Source organism: Pan paniscus, chromosome 23, assembly GCF_029289425.2.
Source record: "Pan paniscus chromosome 23, NHGRI_mPanPan1-v2.0_pri, whole genome shotgun sequence".
NCBI classification, from domain to species: Eukaryota; Metazoa; Chordata; class Mammalia; order Primates; family Hominidae; genus Pan; species Pan paniscus.
The window spans coordinates 5,547,857-5,574,094 of record NC_085927.1 but is presented as its reverse complement, the minus strand read 5'-3'; positions in this window follow the sequence as shown (position 1 = coordinate 5,574,094).

Genomic DNA, 26,238 nt, shown 5'->3' with positions numbered 1-26,238 from the left:
TTTTAGTTAATATTATATGTACAATATATGAAATATACTTACTGTACTTTTTGATATTTTATGTACTGTATATAATATCTATTTGGTGTACTTTTGATATTTTATGTAAATTATATAATATATATTTGGCGTAGTTTTTGATATTTTACATAGAGTGTGCAATATATATTTACTGTAATTTTAGATTTTTTTTTACGTTATATAGTATACATTTCGTGTAATTTTTGATATTTTATGTACAGTATATTAAATATAATTAGTGTATTTTTTGATTGTTTATTTACAGTATATATAACACATATTTGGTGTACTTTTTGGTATTTTATGTACAGTATGTAATATATATTTACTGTGCTTTTGGACATTTTATTTACATTATATAAAATGTATTTGGTGTACTTTCAGTTAATATTATATGTACAATATATGAAATAGATTTACTGTGCATTTTGATATTTAATGTACAGTATATAATATATATTTGGTGTACTTTTGATATTTTATGTAAATTATAAAATATATTTTTGGGGTAGTTTTGATATTTTAAATAGAATGTGTAATATATATTTACTGTAATTTTTGATATTTTATTAAGAGTATATAATATACATTTTGAGTAATTTTTGATATTTTATGTACAGTATATTAAATATAATTACTGTAGTTTTTGATTGTTTATTTACAGTATATATAACACATATTTGGTGTACTTTTTGATATTTTATGTACAGTATGTAATATATATTTACTGTACTATTGGAGATTTTGTTTACAGTATATAGAATGTATTTGGTGTACTTTTAGTTAATATTATATGTACAATATATGAAATATATTTACTGTACTTTTTGATATTTTATGTACTGTATATAATATCTATTTGGTGTACTTTTGATATTTTATGTAAATTATATAATATATATTTGGCGTAGTTTTTGATATTTTACCTAGAGTGTGCAATATATATTTACTGTAATTTTAGATATTTTTTTACCGTACATAGTGTACTTTTCGTGTAATTTTTGATATTTTATGTACAGTATATTAAATATAATTAGTGTATTTTTTGATTGTTTATTTACAGTATATATAACACATATTTGGTGTACTTTTTGGTATTTTATGTACAGTATGTAATATACATTTACTGTGCTTTTGGACATTTTATTTACATTATATAAAATGTATTTGGTGTACTTTTAGTAAATATTATATGTACAATATATGAAATAGATTTACTGTGCATTTTGATATTTAATGTACAGTATATAATATATATTTGGTGTACTTTTGATATTTTATGAAAATTATAAAATATATTTTTGGTGTAGTTTTGATATTTTAAATAGAATGTGTAATATATATTTACTGTAATTTTTGATATTTTATTAACAGTATATAATATACATTTTGAGTAATTTTTGATATTTTATGTACAGTATATTAAATATAATTACTGTAGTTTTATAGTTTATTTACAGTATATATAACACATATTTGGTGTACTTTTTGACATTTTATGTACAGTATGTAATATATATTTACTGTACTATTGGACATATTATTTACAGTATATAAAATGTATTTGGTGTACTTTTAGTTAATATTATATGTACAATATATGAAATATATTTACTGTACTTTTTGATATTTTCTGTGCTGTATATAATATCTATTTGGTGTACTTTTGATATTTTATGTAAATTATATAATATATATTTGGCATAGTTTTTGATATTTTACATAGAGTGTGCAATATATATTTACCGTAATTTTAGATTTTTTTTACGGTATATAGTATACATTTCGTGTAATTTTTGATATTTTATGTACTGTATATTAAATATAATTAGTGTATTTTTTGATTGTTTATTTACAGTATATATAACACATATTTGGTGTACTTTTTGGTATTTTATGTACAGTATGTAATATATATTTACTGTGCTTTTGGACATTTTATTTACATTATATAAAATGTATTTGGTGTATTTTCAGTTAATATTAAATGTACAATATATGAAATAGATTTACTGTGCATGTTGATATTTAATGTACAGTATATAATATATATTTGGTGTACTTTTGATATTTTATGTAAATTTGAACATATATTTTTGGTGTAGTTTTGATATTTTAAACAGAATGTGTAATATATATTTACTGTAATTTTTGATATTTTATTAACAGTATATAATATTCATTTTGAGTAATTTTTGATATTTTATGTACAGTATATTAAATATAATTACTGTAGTTTTTATAGTTTATTAACAGTATATATAACACATATTTGGTGTACTTTTTGACATTTTATGTACAGTATGTAATATATATTTACTGTACTATTGGATATTTTATTTACAGTATATAAAATATATTTGGTGTACTTTTAGTTAATATTATATGTACAATATATGAAATATATTTACTGTACTTTTTGATATTTCATGTACTGTATATAATATCTATTTGGTGTACTTTTGATATTTTATGTAAATTATATAATATATATTTGGCGTAGTTTTTGATATTTTACATAGAGTGTGTAATATATATTTACTGTAATTTTAGATGTTTTTTTACGGCATATACTATACATTTCGTGTAATTTTTGATCTTTTATGTACACTATATTAAATATAATTACTGTAGTTTTTGATTGTTTATTTACAGTATATATAACACATATTTGGTGTACTTTTTGATATTTTATGTACAGTATGTAATATATATTTACTGTACTATTGGATATTTTATTTACAGTATATAAAATGTATTTGGTGTACTTTTAGTTAATATTATATGTACAATATATGAAATATATTTACTGTACTTTTTGATATTTAATGTACTGTATATAATATCTATTTGGTGTACTTTTGATATTTTATGAAAATTATATAATATATATTTGGCGTAGTTTTTGATATTTTACGTAGAGTGTGCAATATATATTTACTGTAATTTTAGATATTTTTTTACGGTACATAGTGTACATTTCGTGTAATTTTTGATATTTTATGTAGAGTATATTAAATATAATTAGTGTATTTTTTGATTGTTTATTTACAGTATATATAACACATATTTGGTGTACTTTTTGGTATTTTATGTACAGTATGTAATATATATTTACTGTGCTTTTGGACATTTTATTTACATTATATAAAATGTATTTGGTGTACTTTTAGTTAATATTATATGTACAATATATGAAATAGATTTACTGTGCATTTTGATATTTAATGTACAGTATATAATATATATTTGGTGTACTTTTGATATTTTATGAAAATTATAAAATATATTTTTGGTGTAGTTTTGATATTTTAAATAGAATGTGTAATATATATTTACTGTAATTTTTGACATTTTATTAACCGTATATAATATACATTTTGAGTAATTTTTGATATTTTATGTACAGTATATTAAATATAATTACTGTAGTTTTTATAGTTTATTTACAGTATATATAACACATATTTGGTGTACTTTTTGACATTTTATGTACAGTATGTAATATATATTTACTGTACTAGTGGATATTTTATTTACAGTATATAAAATGTATTTGGTGTACTTTTAGTTAATATTATATGTACAATATATGAAATATATTTACTGTACTTTTTGATATTTTATGTACTGTATATAATATCTATTTGGTGTACTTTTGATATTTTATGTAAATTATATAATATATATTTGGCATAGTTTTTGATATTTTACAGAGAGTGTGCAATATATATTTTCCGTAATTTTAGATTTTTTTTTACGGTATATAGTATACATTTCGTGTAATTTTTGATATTTTATGTACAGTATATTAAATATAATTAGTGTATTTTTTGATTGTTTATTTACAGTATATATAACACATATTAGGTGTACTTTTTGGTATTTTCTGTACAGTATGTAATATATATTTACTGTGCTTTTGGACATTTTATTTACATTATATAAAATGTATTTGGTGTACTTTCAGTTAATATTATATGTACAATATATGAAATAGATTTACTGTGCATTTTGATATTTAATGTACAGTATATAATATATATTTGGTGTACTTTTGATATTTTATGTAAATTTTAGAATATATTTTTGGTGTAGTTTTGATATTTTAAATAGAATGTGTAATATATATTTACTGTAATTTTTGATATTTTACTAACACTATATAATATTCATTTTGAGTAATTTTTGATACTTTATGTACAGTATATTAAATATAATTACTGTAGTATTTATAGTTTACTTACAGTATATATAACACATATTTGGTGTACTTTTTGAGATTTTATGTACAGTATGTAATATATATTTACTGTAGTATTGGATATTTTATTTACAGTATATAAAATATATTTGGTGTACTTTTAGTTAATATTATATGTACAATATATGAAATATATTTACTGTACTTTTTGATATTTCATGTACTGTATATAATATCTACTTGGTGTACTTTTGATATTTTATGTAAATTATATAATATATATTTGGCGTAGTTTTTGATATTTTACATAGAGTGTGTAATATATATTTACTGTAATTTTAGATTTTTTTTACGGTATATAGTATACATTTCGTGTAATTTTTGATATTTTATGTACAGTATATTAAATATAATTAGTGTATTTTTTGATTGTTTATTTACAGTATATATAACACATATTTGGTGTACTTTTTGGTATTTTATGTACAGTATGTAATATACATTTACTGTGCTTTTGGACATTTTATTTACATTATATAAAATGTATTTGGTGTACTTTTAGTAAATATTATATGTACAATATATGAAATAGATTTACTGTGCATTTTGATATTTAATGTACAGTATATAATATATATTTGGTGTACTTTTGATATTTTATGAAAATTATAAAATATATTTTTGGTGTAGTTTTGATATTTTAAATAGAATGTGTAATATATATTTACTGTAATTTTTCATATTTTATTAACAGTATATAATATTCATTTTGAATAATTTTGGTATTTTATGCACAGTATATTAAATATAATTACTGTAGTTTTTATAGTTTATCAAAGGTATATATAACACATATTTGGTGTACTTTTTGACATTTTATGTACAGTATGTAATATACATTTACTGTACTATTGGATATTTTATTTACAGTATATAAAATATATTTGGTGTACTTTTAGTTAATATTATATGTACAATATATGAAATATATTTAATGTACTTTTTGATATTTCATGTACTGTATATAATATCTATTTGGTGTACTTTTGATATTTTATGTAAATTATATAATATATATTTGGCGTAGTTTTTGATATTTTATATAGAGTGTGTAATATATATTTACTGTAATTTTAGATTTTTTTTTACGGCATATACTATACATTTCGTGTAATTTTTGATCTTTTATGTACACTATATTAAATATAATTACTGTAGTTTTTGATTGTTTATTTACAGTATATATAACACATATTTGGTGTACTTTTTGAGATTTTATGTACAGTATGTAATATATATTTACTCTACTATTGGATATTTTATTTACAGTATATAAAATGTATTTGGTGTACTTTTAGTTAATATTATATGTACAATATATGAAATATATTTACTGTACTTTTTGATATTTTATGTACTGTATATAATATCTATTTGGTGTACTTTTGATATGTTATGTAAATTATATAATATATATTTGGCGTAGATTTTGATATTTTACGTAGAGTGTGCAATATATATTTACCGTAATTTTAGAATTTTTTTTACGGTATATAGTATACATTTCGTGTAATTTTTGATATTTTATGTACAGTATATTAAATATAATTAGTGTATTTTTTGATTGTTTATTTACAGTATATGTAACACATATTTGGTGTACTTTTTGGTATTTTATGTACAGTGTGTAATATATATTTACTGTGCTTTTGGACATTTTATTTACATTATATAAAATGTATTTGGTGTACTTTCAGTTAATATTATATGTACAATATATGAAATAGATTTACTGTGCATTTTCATATTTAATGTACAGTATATAATATATGTTTGGTGTACGTTTGATATTTTATGTAAATTTTAAAATATATTTTTGGTGTAGTTTTGATATTTTAAATAGAATGTGTAATATATATTTGCTGTAATTTTTGATATTTTATTAACAGTATATAATATACATTTTGAGTAATTTTTGGTAATTTATGTACAGTATATTAAATATAATTACTGTAGTTTTTGATTGTTTATTTACAGTATATATAACACATATTTGGTGTACTTTTTGATATTTTATGTACAGTATGTAATATATATTTACTGTACTATTGGATATTTTATTTACAGTATATAAAATGTATTTGGTGTACTTTTAGTTAATATTATATGTACAATATATGAAATATATTTACTCTACTTTTTGATATTTCATGAACTGTATATAATATCTATTTGGTGTACTTTTGATATTTTATGTAAATTATATAATATATATTTGGTGTAGTTTTTGATATTTTACATAGAGTGTGTAATATATATTTACTGTAATTTTAGATATTTTTTTACGGTATATAGTATACATTTCGTGTAATTTTTGATATTTTATGTACAGTATATTAAATATAATTACTGTAGTTTTTGATTATTTACAGTATATATAACACATATTTGGTGTATTTTTGATATTTTATGTACAGTATGTAATATATATTTACTGTACTATTGGATATTTTATTTACAGTATATAAAATGTATTTGGTGTACTTTTAGTTAATATTATATGTACAATATATGAAATATATTTACTCTACTATTTGATATTTTATGTACTGTATATAATATCTATTTGGTGTACTTTTGATATTTTATGTAAATTATATAATATATATTTGGCGTAGTTTTTGATATTTTACCTAGAGTGTGCAATATATATTTACTGTAATTTTAGATTTTTTTTTACGGTATATAGTATACATTTCGTGTGATTTTTGATATTTTATGTGCAGTATATTAAATATAATTAGTGTATTTTTTGATTGTTTATTTACAGAATATATAACACATATTTGGTGTACTTTTTGGTATTTTATGTACAGTATGTAATATATATTTACTGTGCTTTTGGACATTTTATTTACATTATATAAAATGTATTTGGTGTACTTTCAGTTAATATTATATGTACAATATATGAAGTAGATTTACTGTGCATTTTGATATTTAATGTACAGTATATAATATATATTTGGTGTACTTTTGATATTTTATGAAATTTATAAAATATATTTTTGGTGTAGTTTTGATATTTTAAATAGAATGTGTAATATATATTTAATGTAATTTTTGATATTTTATTAACTGTATATAATGTACATTTTGAGTAATTTTTGATATTTTATGTACAGTATATTAAATATAATTACTGTAGTTTTTATAGTTTATTTACAGTATATATAACACATATTTGGTGTACTTTTTGACATTTTATGTACAGTATGTAATATATATTTACTGTACTATTGGATATTTTATTTACAGTATATAAAATGTATTTGGTGTACTTTTAGTTAATAATATATGTACAATATATGAAATATATTTACTGTACTTTTTGATATTTTATGTACTCTATATAATATCTATTTGGTGTACTTTTGATATTTTATGTAAATTATATAATATATATTTGGCGTAGTTTTTGATATTTTACACAGAGTGTGCAATATATATTTTCCGTAATTTTAGATTTTTTTTACGGTATATAGTATACATTTCGTGTAATTTTTGATATTTTATGTAAAGTATATTAAATATAATTAGTGTATTTTTTGATTGTTTATTTACAGTATATATAACACATATTTGGTGTACTTTTTGGTATTTTATGTACAGTATGTAATATATATTTACTGTGCTTTTGGACATTTTATTTACATTATATAAAATGTATTTGGTGTACTTTCAGTTAATATTATATGTACAATATATGAAATAGATTTACTGTGCATTTTGATATTTAATGTACAGTATATAATATATATTTGGTGTACTTTTGATATTTTATGTAAATTTTAGAATATATTTTTGGGGTAGTTTTGATATTTTAAATAGAATGTGTAATATATATTTACTGTAATTTTTGATATTTTACTAACAGTATATGATATACATTTTGAGTAATTTTTGATATTTTATATACAGTATATTAAATATAATTACTGTAGTTTTTATAGTTTATTTACAGTATATATAACACATCTTTGGTGTACTTTTTGAGATTTTATGTACAGTATGTAATATATATTTACTGTACTATTGGATATTTTATTTACAGTATATAAAATATATTTGGTGTACTTTTAGTTAATATTATAAGTACAATATATGAAATATATTTACTGTACTTTTTGATATTTCATGTACTGTATATAATATCTATTTGGTGTACTTTTGATATTTTATGTAAATTATATAATATATATTTGGCGTAGTTTTTGATATTTTACATAGAGTGTGTAATATATATTTACTGTAATTTTAGATTTTTTTTAAGGTATATAGTATACATTTCGTGTAATTTTTGATATTTTATGTAGAGTATATTAAATATAATTACTGTAGTTTTGATTGTTTATTTACAGTATATATAACACATATTTGGTGTACTTTTTGATATTTTATGTACAGTATGTAATATATATTTACTGTACTATTGGATATTTTATTTACAGTATATAAAATGTATTTGGTGTACTTTTAGTTAATATTATATGTACAATATATGAAATATATTTACTGTACTTTTTGATATTTTATGTACTGTATATAATATCTATTTGGTGTACTTTTGATATTTTATGTAAATTATATAATATATATTTGGCGTAGTTTTTGATATTTTACATAGAGTGTGCAATATATATTTACTGTAATTTTAGATATTTTTTTACGGTTTATAGTGTACATTTCGTGTAATTTTTGATATTTTATGTACAGTATATTAAATATAATTAGTGTATATTTTGATTGTTTATTTACAGTATATATAACACATATTTGGTGTACTTTTTGGTATTTTATGTACAGTATGTAATATATATTTACTGTGCTTTTGGACATTTATTTACATTATATAAAATGTATTTGGTGTACTTTTAGTTAATATTATATGTACAATATATGAAATAGATTTACTGTGCATTTTGATATTTAATGTACAGTATATAATATATAATTGGTGTACTTTTGATATTTTATGAAAATTATAAAATAGATTTTTGGTGTAGTTTTGATATTTTAAATAGAATGTGTAATATATATTTACTGTAATTTTTGATATTTTATTAACAGTATATAATATACATTTTGAGTAATTTTTGATATTTTATGTACAGTATATTAAATATAATTACTGTAGTTTTTATAGTTTATTTACAGTATATATAACACATATTTGGTGTACTTTTTGACATTTTATGTACAGTATGTAATATATATTTACTATACTATTGGGTATTTTATTTACAGTATATAAAATGTATTTGGTGTACTTTTAGTTAATATTATATGTACAATATATGAAATATATTTACTGTACTTTTTGATATTTTATGTACTGTATATAATATCTATTTGGTGTACTTTTGATATGTTATGTAAATTATATAATATATATTTGGCGTAGTTTTTGATATTTTACATAGAGTGTGCAATATATATTTACCGTAATTTTAGAATTTTTTTTACGGTATATAGTATATATTTCGTGTAATTTTTGATATTTTATGTACAGTATATTAAATATAATTAGTGTATTTTTTGATTGTTTATTTACAGTATATATAACACATATTTGGTGTACTTTTTGGTATTTTATGTACAGTATGTAATATATATTTACTGTGCTTTTGGACATTTTATTTACATTATATAAAATGTATTTGGTGTACTTTCAGTTAATATTATATGTACAATATATGAAATAGATTTACTGTGCATTTTTATATTTAATGTACAGTATATAATATATATTTGGTGTACTTTTGATATTTTATGTAAATTTTAGAATATATTTTTGGTGTAGTTTTGATATTTAAAATAGAATGTGTAATATATATTTACTGTAATTTTTGATATTTTACTAACAGTATATAATATACATTTTGAGTAATTTTTGATATTTTATGTACAGTATATTAAATATAATTACTGTAGTTTTTATAGTTTATTTACAGTATATATAACACATATTTGGTGTACTTTTTGACATTTTATGTACAGTATGTAATATATATTTACTGAAGTATTGGATATTTTATTTACAGTATATAAAATATATTTGGTGTACTTTTAGTTAATATTATATGTACAATATATGAAATATATTTACTGTACTTTTTGATATTTCATGTACTGTATATAATATCTATTTGGTGTACTTTTGATATTTTATGTAAATTATATAATATATATTTGGCGTAGTTTTTGATATTTTACATAGAGTGTGTAATATATATTTACTGTAATTTTAGATTTTTTTTACGGTATATAGTATACATTTCGTGTAATTTTTGATATTTTATGTACAGTATATTAAATATAATTACTGTAGTTTTTGATTGTTTATTTACAGTATATATAACACATATTTGGTGTACTTTTTGATATTTTATGTACAGTATGTAATATATATTTACTGTACTATTGGATATTTTATTTACAGTATATAAAATGTATTTGGTGTACTTTTAGTTAATATTATATGTACAATATATGAAATATATTTACTGTACTTTTTGATATTTTATGTACTCTATATAATATCTATTTGGTGTACTTTTGATATTTTATGTAAATTATATAATATATATTTGGCGTAGTTTTTGATATTTTACATAGGGTGTGCAATATATATTTAATGTAATTTTAGATATTTTTTTACGGTATATAGTGTACATTTCGTGTAATTTTTGATATTTTATGTACAGTATATTAAATATAATTAGTGTATATTTTGATTGTTTATTTACAGTATATATAACACATATTTGGTGTACTTTTTGGTATTTTATGTACAGTATGTAATATATATTTACTGTGCTTTTGGACATTTTATTTACATTATATAAAATGTATTTGGTGTACTTTTAGTTAATATTATATGTACAATATATGAAATAGATTTACTGTGCATTTTGATATTTAATGTACAGTATATAATATATATTTGGTGTACTTTTGATATTTTATGAAAATTATAAAATATATTTTTGGTGTAGTTTTGATATTTTAAATAGAATGTGTAATATATATTTACTGTAATTTTTGATATTTTATTAACAGTATATAATATACATTTTGAGTAATTTTTGATATTTTATGTACAGTATATTAAATATAATTACTGTAGTTTTTATAGTTTATTTACAGTATATATAACACATATTTGGTGTACTTTTTGACATTTTATGTACAGTATGTAATATATATTTACTGTACTATTGGATATTTTATTTACAGTATATAAAATGTATTTGGTGTACTTTTAGTTAATATTATATGTACAATATATGAAATATATTTACTGTACTTTTTGATATTTTATGTACTGTATATAATATCTATTTGGTGTACTTTTGATATGTTATGTAAATTATATAATATATATTTGGCGTAGTTTTTGATATTTTACATAGAGTGTGCAATATATATTTACCGTAATTTTAGAATTTTTTTTACGGTATATAGTCTACATTTCGTGTAATTTTTGATATTTTATGTACAGTATATTAAATATAATTAGTGTATTTTTTGATTGTTTATTTACAGTATATGTAACACATATTTGGTGTACTTTTTGGTATTTTATGTACAGTGTGTAATATATATTTACTGTGCTTTTGGACATTTTATTTACATTATATAAAATGTATTTGGTGTACTTTCAGTTAATATTATATGTACAATATATGAAATAGATTTACTGTGCATTTTGATATTTAATGTACAGTATATAATATATGTTTGGTGTACTTTTGATATTTTATGTAAATTTTAAAATATATTTTTGGTGTAGTTTTGATATTTTAAATAGAATGTGTAATATATATTTGCTGTAATTTTTGATATTTTATTAACAGTATATAATATACATTTTGAGTAATTTTTGATAATTTATGTACAGTATATTAAATATAATTACTGTAGTTTTTGATTGTTTATTTACAGTATATATAACACATATTTGGTGTACTTTTTGATATTTTATGTACAGTATGTAATATATATTTACTGTACTATTAGATATTTTATTTACAGTATATAAAATGTATTTGGTGTACTTTTAGTTAATATTATATGTACAATATATGAAATATATTTACTCTACTTTTTGATATTTCATGAACTGTATATAATATCTATTTGGTGTACTTTTGATATTTTATGTAAATTATATAATATATATTTGGTGTAGTTTTTGATATTTTACATAGAGTGTGTAATATATGTTTACTGTAATTTTAGATATTTTTTTACGGTATATAGTATACATTTCGTGTAATTTTTGATATTTTATGTACAGTATATTAAATATAATTACTGTAGTTTTTGATTATTTACAGTATATATAACACATATTTGGTGTATTTTTGATATTTTATGTAGAGTATGTAATATATATTTACTGTACTATTGGATATTTTATTTACAGTATATAAAATGTATTTGGTGTACTTTTAGTTAATATTATATGTACAATATATGAAATATATTTACTCTACTATTTGATATTTTATGTACTGTATATAATATCTATTTGGTGTACTTTTGATATTTTATGTAAATTATATAATATATATTTGTCGTAGTTTTTGATATTTTACCTAGAGTGTGCAATATATATTTACTGTAATTTTAGATTTTTTTTTACGTTATATAGTATACATTTCGTGTGATTTTTGATATTTTATGTACAGTATATTAAATATAATTAGTGTATTTTTTGATTGTTTATTTACAGAATATATAACACATATTTGGTGTACTTTTTGGTATTTTATGTACAGTATGTAATATATATTTACTGTGCTTTTGGACATTTTATTTACATTATATAAAATGTATTTGGTGTACTTTCAGTTAATATTATATGTACAATATATGAAGTAGATTTACTGTGCATTTTGATATTTAATGTACAGTATATAACATATATTTGGTGTACTTTTGATATTTTATGAAAATTATAAAATATATTTTTGGTGTAGTTTTGATATTTTAAATAGAATGTGTAATATATATTTACTGTAATTTTTGATATTTTATTAACAGTATATAATATACATTTTGAGTGATTTTTGATATTTTATGTACAGTATATTAAATATAATTACTGTATTTTTTGATTGTTTATTTACAGTATATATAACACATATTTGGTGTACTTTTTGATATTTTATGTACAGTATGTAATATATATTTACTGTACTATTGGATATTTTATTTACAGTATATAAAATGTATTTGGTGTACTTTTAGTTAATATTATATGTACAATATATGAAATATATTTACTGTACTTTTTGATATTTTATGTACTGTATATAATATCTATTTGGTGTACTTTTTATATGTTATGTAAATTATATAATATATATTTGGCGTAGTTTTTGATATTTTACATAGAGTGTGCAATATATATTTACCGTAATTTTAGAATTTTTTTTACGGTATATAGTATACATTTCGTGTAATTTTTGATATTTTATGTACAGTATATTAAATATAATTAGTGTATTTTTTGATTGTTTATTTACAGTATATATAACACATATTTGGTGTACTTTTTGGTATTTTATGTACAGTATGTAATATATATTTACTGTGCTTTTGGACATTTTATTTACATTATATAAAATGTATTTGGTGTACTTTCAGTTAATATTATATGTACAATATATGAAATAGATTTACTGTGCATTTTGATATTTAATGTACAGTATATAATATATATTTGGTGTACTTTTGATATTTTATGTAAATTTTAGAATATATTTTTGGTGTAGTTTTGATATTTTAAATAGAATGTGTAATATATATTTACTGTAATTTTTGATATTTTACTAACAGTATATAATATACATTTTGAGTAATTTTTGATATTTTATGTACAGTATATTAAATATAATTACTGTAGTTTTTATAGTTTATTTACAGTATATATAACACATATTTGGTGTACTTTTTGAGATTTTATGTACAGTATGTAATATATATTTACTGTACTATTGGATATTTTATTTACAGTATATAAAATATATTTGGTGTACTTTTAGTTAATATTATATGTACAATATATGAAATATATTTACTGTACTTTTTGATATTTCATGTACTGTATATAATATCTATTTGGTGTACTTTTGATATTTTATGTAAATTATATAATATATATTTGGCGTAGTTTTTGATATTTTACATAGAGTGTGTAATATATATTTACTGTAATTTTAGATTTTTTTTACGGTATATGGTATACATTTCGTGTAATTTTTGATATTTTATGTACAGTATATTAAATATAATTACTGTAGTTTTTGATTGTTTATTTACAGTATATATAACACATATTTGGTGTACTTTTTGATATTTTATGTACAGTATGTAATATATATTTACTGTACTATTGGATATTTTATTTACAGTATATAAAATGTATTTGGTGTACTTTTAGTTAATATTATATGTACAATATATGAAATATATTTACTGTACTTTTTGATATTTTATGTACTCCATATAATATCTATTTGGTGTACTTTTGATATTTTATGTAAATTATATAATATATATTTGGCGTAGTTTTTGATATTTTACATAGAGTGTGAAATATATATTTACTGTAATTTTAGATATTTTTTTACGGTATATAGTGTACATTTCGTGTAATTTTTGATATTTTATGTACAGTATATTAAATATAATTAGTGTATTTTTTGATTGTTTATTTACAGTATATATAACCCATATTTGGTGTACTTTTTGGTATTTTATGTACAGTATGTAATATATATTTACTGTGCTTTTGGACATTTTATTTACATTATATAAAATGTATTTGGTGTACTTTTAGTTAATATTATATGTACAATATATGAAATAGATTTACTGTGCATTTTGATATTTAATGTACAGTATATAATATATAATTGGTGTACTTTTGATATTTTATGAAAATTATAAAATATATTTTTGGTGTAGTTTTGATATTTTAAATAGAATGTGTAATATATATTTACTGTAATTTTTGATATTTTATTAACAGTATATAATATACATTTTGAGTAATTTTTGATATTTTATGTACAGTATATTAAATATAATTACTGTGGTTTTTATAGTTTATTTACAGTATATATAACACATATTTGGTGTACTTTTTGACATTTTATGTACAGTATGTAATATATATTTACTGTACTATTGGATATTTTATTTACAGTATATAAAATGTATTTGGTGTACTTTTAGTTAATATTATATGTACAATATATGAAATATATTTACTGTACTTTTTGATATTTTATGTACTGTATATAATATCTATTTGGTGTACTTTTGATATGTTATGTAAATTATATAATATATATTTGGCGTAGTTTTTGATATTTTACATAGAGTGTGCAATATATATTTACCGTAATTTTAGAATTTTTTTTACGGTATATAGTATACATTTCGTGTAATTTTTGATATTTTATGTACATTGTATTAAATATAATTAGTGTATTTTTTGATTGTTTATTTACAGTATATGTAACACATATTTGGTGTACTTTTTGGTATTTTATGTACAGTGTGTAATATATATTTACTGTGCTTTTGGACATTTTATTTACATTATATAAAATGTATTTAGTGTACTTTCAGTTAATATTATATGTACAATATATGAAATAGATTTACTGTGCATTTTGATATTTAATGTACAGTATATAATATATGTTTGGTGTACTTTTGATATTTTATGTAAATTTTAAAATATATTTTTGGTGTAGTTTTGATATTTTAAATAGAATGTGTAATATATATTTGCTGTAATTTTTGATATTTTATTAACAGTATATAATATACATTTTGAGTAATTTTTGATAATTTATGTACAGTATATTAAATATAATTACTGTAGTTTTTGATTGTTTATTTACAGTATATATAACACATATTTGGTGTACTTTTTGATATTTTATGTACAGTATGTAATATATATTTACTGTACTATTGGATATTTTATTTACAGTATATAAAATGTATTTGGTGTACTTTTAGTTAATATTATATGTACAATATATGAAATATAATTACTCTACTTTTTGATATTTCATGAACTGTATATAATATCTATTTGGTGTACTTTTGATATTTTATGTAAATTATATAATATATATTTGGTGTAGTTTTTGATATTTTACATAGAGTGTGTAATATATATTTACTGTAATTTTAGATTTTTTTACGGTATATAGTATACATTTCGTGTAATTTTTGATATTTTATGTACAGTATATTAAATATAATTACTGTAGTTTTTGATTATTTACAGTATATATAACACATATTTGGTGTATTTTTGATATTTTATGTACAGTATGTAATATATATTTACTGTACTATTGGATATTTTATTTACAGTATATAAAATGTATTTGGTGTACTTTTAGTTAATATTATATGTACAATATATGAAATATATTTACTATACTATTTGATATTTTATGTACTGTATATAATATCTATTTGGTGTACTTTTGATATTTTATGTAAATTATATAATATATATTTGGCGTAGTTTTTGATATTTTACATAGAGTGTGCAATATATATTTACTGTAATTTTAGATTTTTTTTTACGGTATATAGTATACATTTCGTGTGATTTTTGATATTTTATGTACAGTATATTAAATATAATTAGTGTATTTTTTGATTGTTTATTTACAGAATATATAACACATATTTGGTGTACTTTTTGGTATTTTATGTACAGTAAGTAATATATATTTACTGTGCTTTTGGACATTTTATTTACATTATATAAAATGTATTTGGTGTACTTTCAGTTAATATTATATGTACAATATATGAAGTAGATTTACTGTGCATTTTGATATTTAATGTACAGTATATAATATTTATTTGGTGTACTTTTGATATTTTATGAAAATTATAAAATATATATTTGGTGTAGTTTTGATATTTTAAATAGAATGTGTAATATATATTTACTGTAATTTTTGATATTTTATTAACAGTATATAATATACATTTTGAGTAATTTTTGATATTTTATGTACAGTATATTAAATATAATTACTGTAGTTTTTATAGTTTATTTACAGTATATATAACACATATTTGGTGTACTTTTTGACATTTTATGTACACTATGTAATATATATTTACTGTACTATTGGATATTTTATTTACAGTATATAAAATGTATTTGGTGTACTTTTAGTTAATATTATATGAACAATATATGAAATATATTTACTGTACTTTTTGATATTTTATGTACTCTATATAATATCTATTTGGTGTACTTTGATATTTTATGTAAATTATATAATATATATTTGGCGTAGTTTTTGATATTTTACATAGAGTGTGCAATATATATTTACTGTAATTTTAGATATTTTTTTTACGGTATATAGTATACATTTCGTGTAATTTTTGATATTTTATGTACAGTATATTAAATATAATTAGTGTACTTTTTGATTGTTTATTTACAGTATATATAACACATATTTGGTGTACTTTTTGGTATTTTATGTACAGTATGTAATATATATTTACTGTGCTTTTGCACATTTTATTTAAATTATATAAAATGTATTTGGTGTACCTTCAGTTAATATTATATGTGCAATATATGAAATAGATTTACTGTGCATTTTGATATTTAATGTACAGTATATAATATATATTTGGTGTACTTTTGATATTTTATGTAAATTTTAGAATATATTTTTGGTGTAGTTTTGATATTTTAAATAGAATGTGTAATATATATTTACTGTAATTTTTGATATTTTACTAACAGTATATAATATACATTTTGAGTAATTTTTGATATTTTATGTACAGTATATGAAATATAATTACTGTAGTTTTTATAGTTTATTTACAGTATATATAACACATATTTGGTGTACTTTTTGAGATTTTATGTACAGTATGTAATGTATATTTACTGTAGTATTGGATATTTTATTTACAGTATATAAAATATATTTGGTGTACTTTTAGTTAATAGTATATGTACAATATATGAAATATATTTACTGTACTTTTTGATATTTCATGTACTGTATATAATATCTATTTGGTGTACTTTTGATATTTTATGTAAATTATATAATACATATTTGGCGTAGTTTTTGATATTTTACATAGAGTGTGTAATATATATTTATTGTAATTTTAGATTTTTTTTACAGTATATAGTATACATTTCGTGTAATTTTTGATATTTTATGTACAGTATATTAAATATAATTACTGTAGTTTTTGATTGTTTATTTACAGTATATATAACACATATTTGTTGTACTTTTTGATATTTTATGTACAGTATGTAATATATATTTACTGTACTATTGGATATTTTATTTACAGTATATAAAATGTATTTGGTGTACTTTTAGTTAATATTATATGTACAATATATGAAATATATTTACTGTACTTTTTGATATTTTATGTACTCTATATAATATCTATTTGGTGTACTTTTCATATTTTATGTAAATTATATAACATATATTTGGCGTAGTTTTTGATATTTTACATAGAGTGTGCAATATATATTTACTGTAATTTTAGATATTTTTTTACGGTATATAGTGTACATTTCGTGTAATTTTTGATATTTTATGTACAGTATATTAAATATAATTAGTGTATATTTTGATTGTTTATTTACAGTATATATAACACATATTTGGGGTACTTTTTGGTATTTTATGTACAGTATGTAATATATATTTACTGTGCTTTTGGACATTTTATTTACATTATATAAAATGTATTTGGTGTACTTTTAGTTAATATTATATGTACAATATATGAAATAGATTTACTGTGCATTTTGATGTTTAATGTACAGTATATAATATATATTTGGTGTACTTTTGATATTTTATGAAATTTATAAAATATATTTTTGGTGTAGTTTTGATATTTTAAATAGAATGTGTAATATAAATTTACTGTAATTTTTGATATTTTATTAACAGTATATAATATACATTTTGAGTAATTTTTGATATTTTATGTACAGTATATTAAATATAATTACTGTAGTTTTTATAGTTTATTTACAGTATATATAACACATATTTGGTGTACTTTTTGACATTTTATGTACAGTATGTAATATATTTTTACTGTACTATTGGATATTTTATTTAGAGTATATAAAATGTATTTGGTGTACTTTTAGTTAATATTATATGTACAATATATGAAATATATTTACTGTACTTTTTGATATTTTATGTACTGTATATAATATTTATTTGGTGTACTTTTGATATGTTATGTAAATTATATAATATATATTTGGCGTAGTTTTTGATATTTTACATAGAGTGTGCAATATATATTTACCGTAATTTTAGAATTTTTTTTACGGTATATAGTATACATTTCGTGTAATTTTTGATATTTTATGTACAGTATATTAAATATAATTAGTGTATTTTTTGATTGTTTATTTACAGTATATGTAACACATATTCGGTGTACTTCTTGGTGTTTTATGTACAGTGTGTAATATATATTTACTGTGCTTTTGGACATTTTATTTACATTATATAAAATGTATTTGGTGTACTTTCAGTTAATATTATATGTACAATATATGAAATAGATTTACTGTGCATTTTGATATTTAATGTACAGTATATAATATATGTTTGGTGTACTTTTGATATTTTATGTAAATTTTAAAATATATTTTTGGTGTAGTTTTGATATTTTAAATAGAATGTGTAATATATATTTGCTGTAATTTTTGATATTTTATTAACAGTATATAATATACATTTTGAGTAATTTTTGATAATTTATGTACAGTATATTAAATATAATTACTGTAGTTTTTGATTGTTTATTTACAGTATATATAACACATATTTGGTGTACTTTTTGATATTTTATGTACAGTATGTAATATATATTTACTGTACTATTGGACATTTTATTTACAGTATATAAAATGTATTTGGTGTACTTTTAGTTAATATTATATGTACAATATATGAAATATATTTACTCTACTTTTTGATATTTCATGAACTGTATATAATATCTATTTGGTGTACTTTTGATATTTTATGTAAATTATATAATATATATTTGATGTAGTTTTTGATATTTTACATAGAGTGTGCAATATATGTTTACTGTAATATTAGATTTTTTTTTACGGTATATAGTATACATTTCGTGTGATTTTTGATATTTTATGTACAGTATATTAAATATAATTAGTGTATTTTTTGATTGTTTATTTACAGAATATATATCACATATTTGGTGTACTTTTTGGTATTTTATGTACAGTATGTAATATATATTTACTGTGCTTTTGGACATTTTATTTACATTATATAAAATGTATTTGGTGTACTTTCAGTTAATATTATATGTACAATATATGAAGTAGATTTACTGTGCATTTTGATATTTAATGTACAGTATATAATATATATTTGGTGTACTTTTGATATTTTATGTAAATTATAAAATATATTTTTGGTTTAGTTTTGATATTTTAAATAGAATGTGTAATATATATTTACTGTAATTTTTGATATTTTATTAACAGTATATAATATACATTTTGAGTAATTTTTGGTATTTTATGTACAGTATATTAAATATAATTACTGTAGTTTTTATAGTTTATTTACAGTATATATAACACATATTTGGTGTACTTTTTGACATTTTATGTACAGTATGTAATATATATTTACTGTACTATTGGATATTTTATTTACAGTATATAAAATGTATTTGGTGTACCTTTAGTTAATATTATATGAACAATATATGAAATATATTTACTGTACTTTTTGATATTTTATGTACTGTATATAATATCTATTTGGTGTACTCTTGATATTTTATGTAAATTATATAATATATATTTGGTGTAGTTTTTGATATTTTACATAGAGTGTGCAATATATATTTACCGTAATTTTAGATTTTTTTTTTACGGTATATAGTATACATTTCGTGTTATTTTTGATATTTTATGTACATTTTATTAAATATAATTAGTGTATTTTTTGATTGTTTATTTACAGTATATATAACACATATTTGGTGTACTTTTTCGTATTTTATATACAGTATGTAATATATATTTACTATGCTTTTGGACATTTTATTTACATTATATAAAATGTATTTGGTGTACTTTCAGTTAATATTATATTTACAATATATGAAATAGATTTACTGTGCATTTTGATATTTAATATACGGTATATAATATATATTTGGTGTACTTTTGATATTTTATATAAATTGTAAAATATATTTTTCGTGTAGTTTTGATATTTTAAATAGAATGTGTAATATATATTTTCTGAAATTTTTGATATTTTATTAACAGTATATAATATACATTTTGAGTAATTTTTGATATTTTATGTACAGTATATTAAATATAATTACTGTAGTTTTTATAGTTTATTTACAGTATATATAACACATATTTGGTGTACTTTTTGACATTTTATGTACAGTATGTAATATATACTTACTGTACTATTGGATATTTTATTTACAGTATATAAAATATATTTGGTGTACTTTTAGTTAATATTATATGTACAATATATGAAATATATTTACTGTACTTTTTGATATTTCATGTACTGTATATAATATCTATTTGGTGTACTTTTGATATTTTATGTAAATTATATAATATATATTTGGCGTAGTATTTGATATTTTACATAGAGTGTGTAATATATATTTACTGTAATTTTAGATATTTTTTTAAGGTATATAGTATACATTTCGTGTAATTTTTGATATTTTGTGTACAGTATATTAAATATAAATACTGTAGATTTTATAGTTTATTTACAGTATATATAAAACATATTTGGTGTACTTTTTGACATTTTATGTACAGTATGTAATATATATTTACTGTACTATTGGATATTTTATTTACAGTATATAAAATGTATTTGGTGTACTTTTAGTTAATATTATATGTACAATATATGAAATATATTTACTGTACTTTTTGATATTTTATGTACTGTATATAATATCTATTTGTTGTACTTTTGATATTTTAGGTAAATTATATAATATATATTTGGCATAGATTTTGATATTTAACAAAGAGTGTGCAATATATATTTACCGTAATTTTAGATTTTTTTTTACGTTATATAGTATTCATTTCGTGTAATTTTTGATATTTTATGTACATTATATTAAATATAATTAGTGTATTTTTTGATTGTTTATTTACAGTATATATAACACATATTTGGTGTACTTTTTGGTATTTTATGTACAGTATGTAATCTATATTTACTGTGCTTTTGGACATTTTATTTACATTATACAAAATGTATTTGGTGTACTTTCAGTTAATATTATATTTACAATACATGAAATAGATTTACTGTGCATTTTGATATTTAATATACATTATATAATATATATTTGGTGTACTTTTGATATTTTATGTAAATTATAAAATATATTTTTGGTGTAGATTTGATATTTTAAATAGAATGTGTAATATATATTTACTGTAATTTTTGATATTTTATTAACAGTATATAATATACATTTTGAGTAATTTTTGATATTTTATGTACAGTATATTAAATATAATTACTGTAGTTTTTATAGTTTATTTACCGTATATATAAAACATATTTGGTGTACTTTTTGACATTTTATGTACAGTATGTAATATATATTTACTGTACTATTGGATATTTTATTTACAGTATATAAAATATATTTGGTGTACTTTTAGTTAATATTATATGTACAATATATGAAATATATTTACTGTACTTTTTGATATTTTATGTACTGTATATAATATCTATTTGGTGTACTTTTGATATTTTATGTAAATTATATATATTTGGCGTAGTTTTTGATATTTTACATAGAGTGTGCAATATATATTTACTGTAATTTTAGAGATTTTTTTACGGTATATAGTGTACTTTTCGTGTAATTTTTGATATTTTATGTACAGTATATTAAATATAATTACTGTAGTTTTTGATTGTTTATTTACAGTATATATAACACATATTTGGTGTACTTTTTGGTATTTTATTTACAGTATGTAATATATATTTACTGTACTATTGGATATTTTATTTACAGTATATAAAATGTATTTGGTGTACTTTTAGTTAATATTATATGTACAATATATGAAATATATTTACTGTACTTTTTGATATTTCATGTACTGTATATAATATCTATTTGGTGTACTTTTGATATTTTATGTAAATTATATAATATATATTTGGCGTAGTTTTTGATATTTTACATAGAGTGTGCAATATATATTTACTGTAATTTTAGATATTTTTTTTAAGGTATATAGTATACTTTTCATGTAATTTTTGATATTTTATGTACAGTATATTAAATATAATTAGTGTATTTTTTGATTGTTTATTTACAGTATATATAACACATATTTGGTGTACTTTTTGTTATTTTATGTACAGTCTGTAATATATATTTACTGTGCTTTTGGACATTTTATTTACATTATATAAAATGTATTTGGTGTACTTTCAGTTAATATTATATGTAAAATATATGAATTAGATTTACTGTGCATTTTGATATTTAATGTACAGTATATAATATCTATTTGGTGTACTTTTGATATTTTATGTAAATTATATAATATATATTTGGCATAGTTTTTGATATTTTACATAGAGTGTGTAATATATTTACTGTAATTTTAGATATTTTTTTTACGGTATGTAGTATACATTTCGTGTAATATTTGATCTTTTATGTACAGTATATTAAATATAATTACTGTAGTTTTTGATTGTTTATTTACAGTATATATAACACATATTTGGTGTACTTTTTGATATTTTATGTACAGTATGTAATATATATTTACTGTACTATTGGATATTTTTTTTACAGTATATAAAATGTATTTGGTGTACTTTTAGTTAATATTATATGTACAATATATGAAATATATTTACTGTACTTTTTGATATTTCATGTACTGTATATAATATCTATTTGGTGTACTTTTGATATATTATGTAAATTATATAATATATATTTGGCGTAGTTTTTGATATTTTACATAGAGTGTGCAATATATATTTACTGTAATTTCAGATTTTTTTTACGGTATATAGTATACATTTCGTGTAATTTTTGATATTTTATGTACAGTATATTAAATATAATTAGTGTATTTTTTGATTGTTTATTTATAGTATATATAACACATATTTGGTGTACTTTTTGGTATTTTATGTACAGTATGTAATATATATTTACTGTGCTTTTGGACATTTTATTTACATTATATAATGTATTTGGTGTACTTTCAGTTAATATTATATGTACAATATACGAAATAGATTTACTGTGCATTTTGATATTTAATGTACAGTATATAATATATATTTGGTGTTCTTTTGTTATTTTATGTAAATTTTAGAATATATTTTTGGTGTAGTTTTGATATTTTAAATAGAATGTGTAATATATATTTACTGTAATTTTTGATATTTTACGAACAGTATATAATATACATTTTGAGTAATTTTTGATATTTTATGTACAGTATATTAAATATAATTACTGTAGTTTTTATAGTTTATTTACAGTATATATAACACATATTTGGTGTACTTTTTGACATTTTATGTACAGTATGTAATATATATTTACTGTACTATTGGATATTTTATTTACAGTATATAAAATATATTTGGTGTACTTTTAGTTAATATTATATGTACAATATATGAAATATATTTACTGTACTTTTTGATATTTCATGTACTGTATATAATATCTATTTGGTGTACTTTTGATATTTTATGTAAATTATATAATATATATTTGGCGTAGTATTTGATATTTTACATAGAGTGTGTAATATATATTTACTGTAATTTTAGATATTTTTTTTACGGTATATAGTATACATTTCGTGTAATTTTTGATATTTTATGTACAGTATATTAAATATAATTGCTGTAGTTTTTGATTGTTTATTTACAGTATATATAACACATATTTGGTGTACTTTTTGACATTTTATGTACAGTATGTAATATATATTTACTGTACTATTGGATATTTTATTTACAGTATATAAAATGTATTTGGTGTACTTTTAGTTAATATTATATGTACAATATATGAAATATATTTACTGTACTTTTTGATATTTTATGTACTGTATATAATATCTATTTGGTGTACTTTTGATATTTTATGTAAATTATATAATATATATTTGGCGTAGTTTTTGATATTTTACATAGAGTGTGCAATAGAGATTTACTGTAATTTTAGATATTTTTTTACGGTATATAGTGTACATTTCGTGTAATTTTTGATATTTTATGTACAGTATATTAAATATAATTAGTGGATTTTTTGATTGTTTATTTACAGTATATATAACACATATTTGGTGTACTTTTTGGTATTTTATGTACAGTATGTAATATATATTTACTGTGCTTTTGGACATTTTATTTACATGATATAAAATGTATTTGGTGTACTTTCAGTTAATATTATATGTACAATATATGAAATAGATTTACTGTGCATTTTGATATTTAATGTACAGTATATAACATATATTTGGTGTACTTTTGATATTTTATGTAAATTTTAAAATATATTTTTGGTGTAGTTTTGATATTTTAAATAGAATGTGTAATATATATTTACTGTAATTTTTGATATTTTATTAACAGTATATAACATACATTTTGAGAAATTTTTGATATTTTATGTACAGTATATTAAATATAATTACTGTAGATTTTATAGTTTATTTACAGTATATATAACACATATTTGGTGTACTTTTTGACATTTTATGTACGGTATGTAATATATATTTACTGTACTAC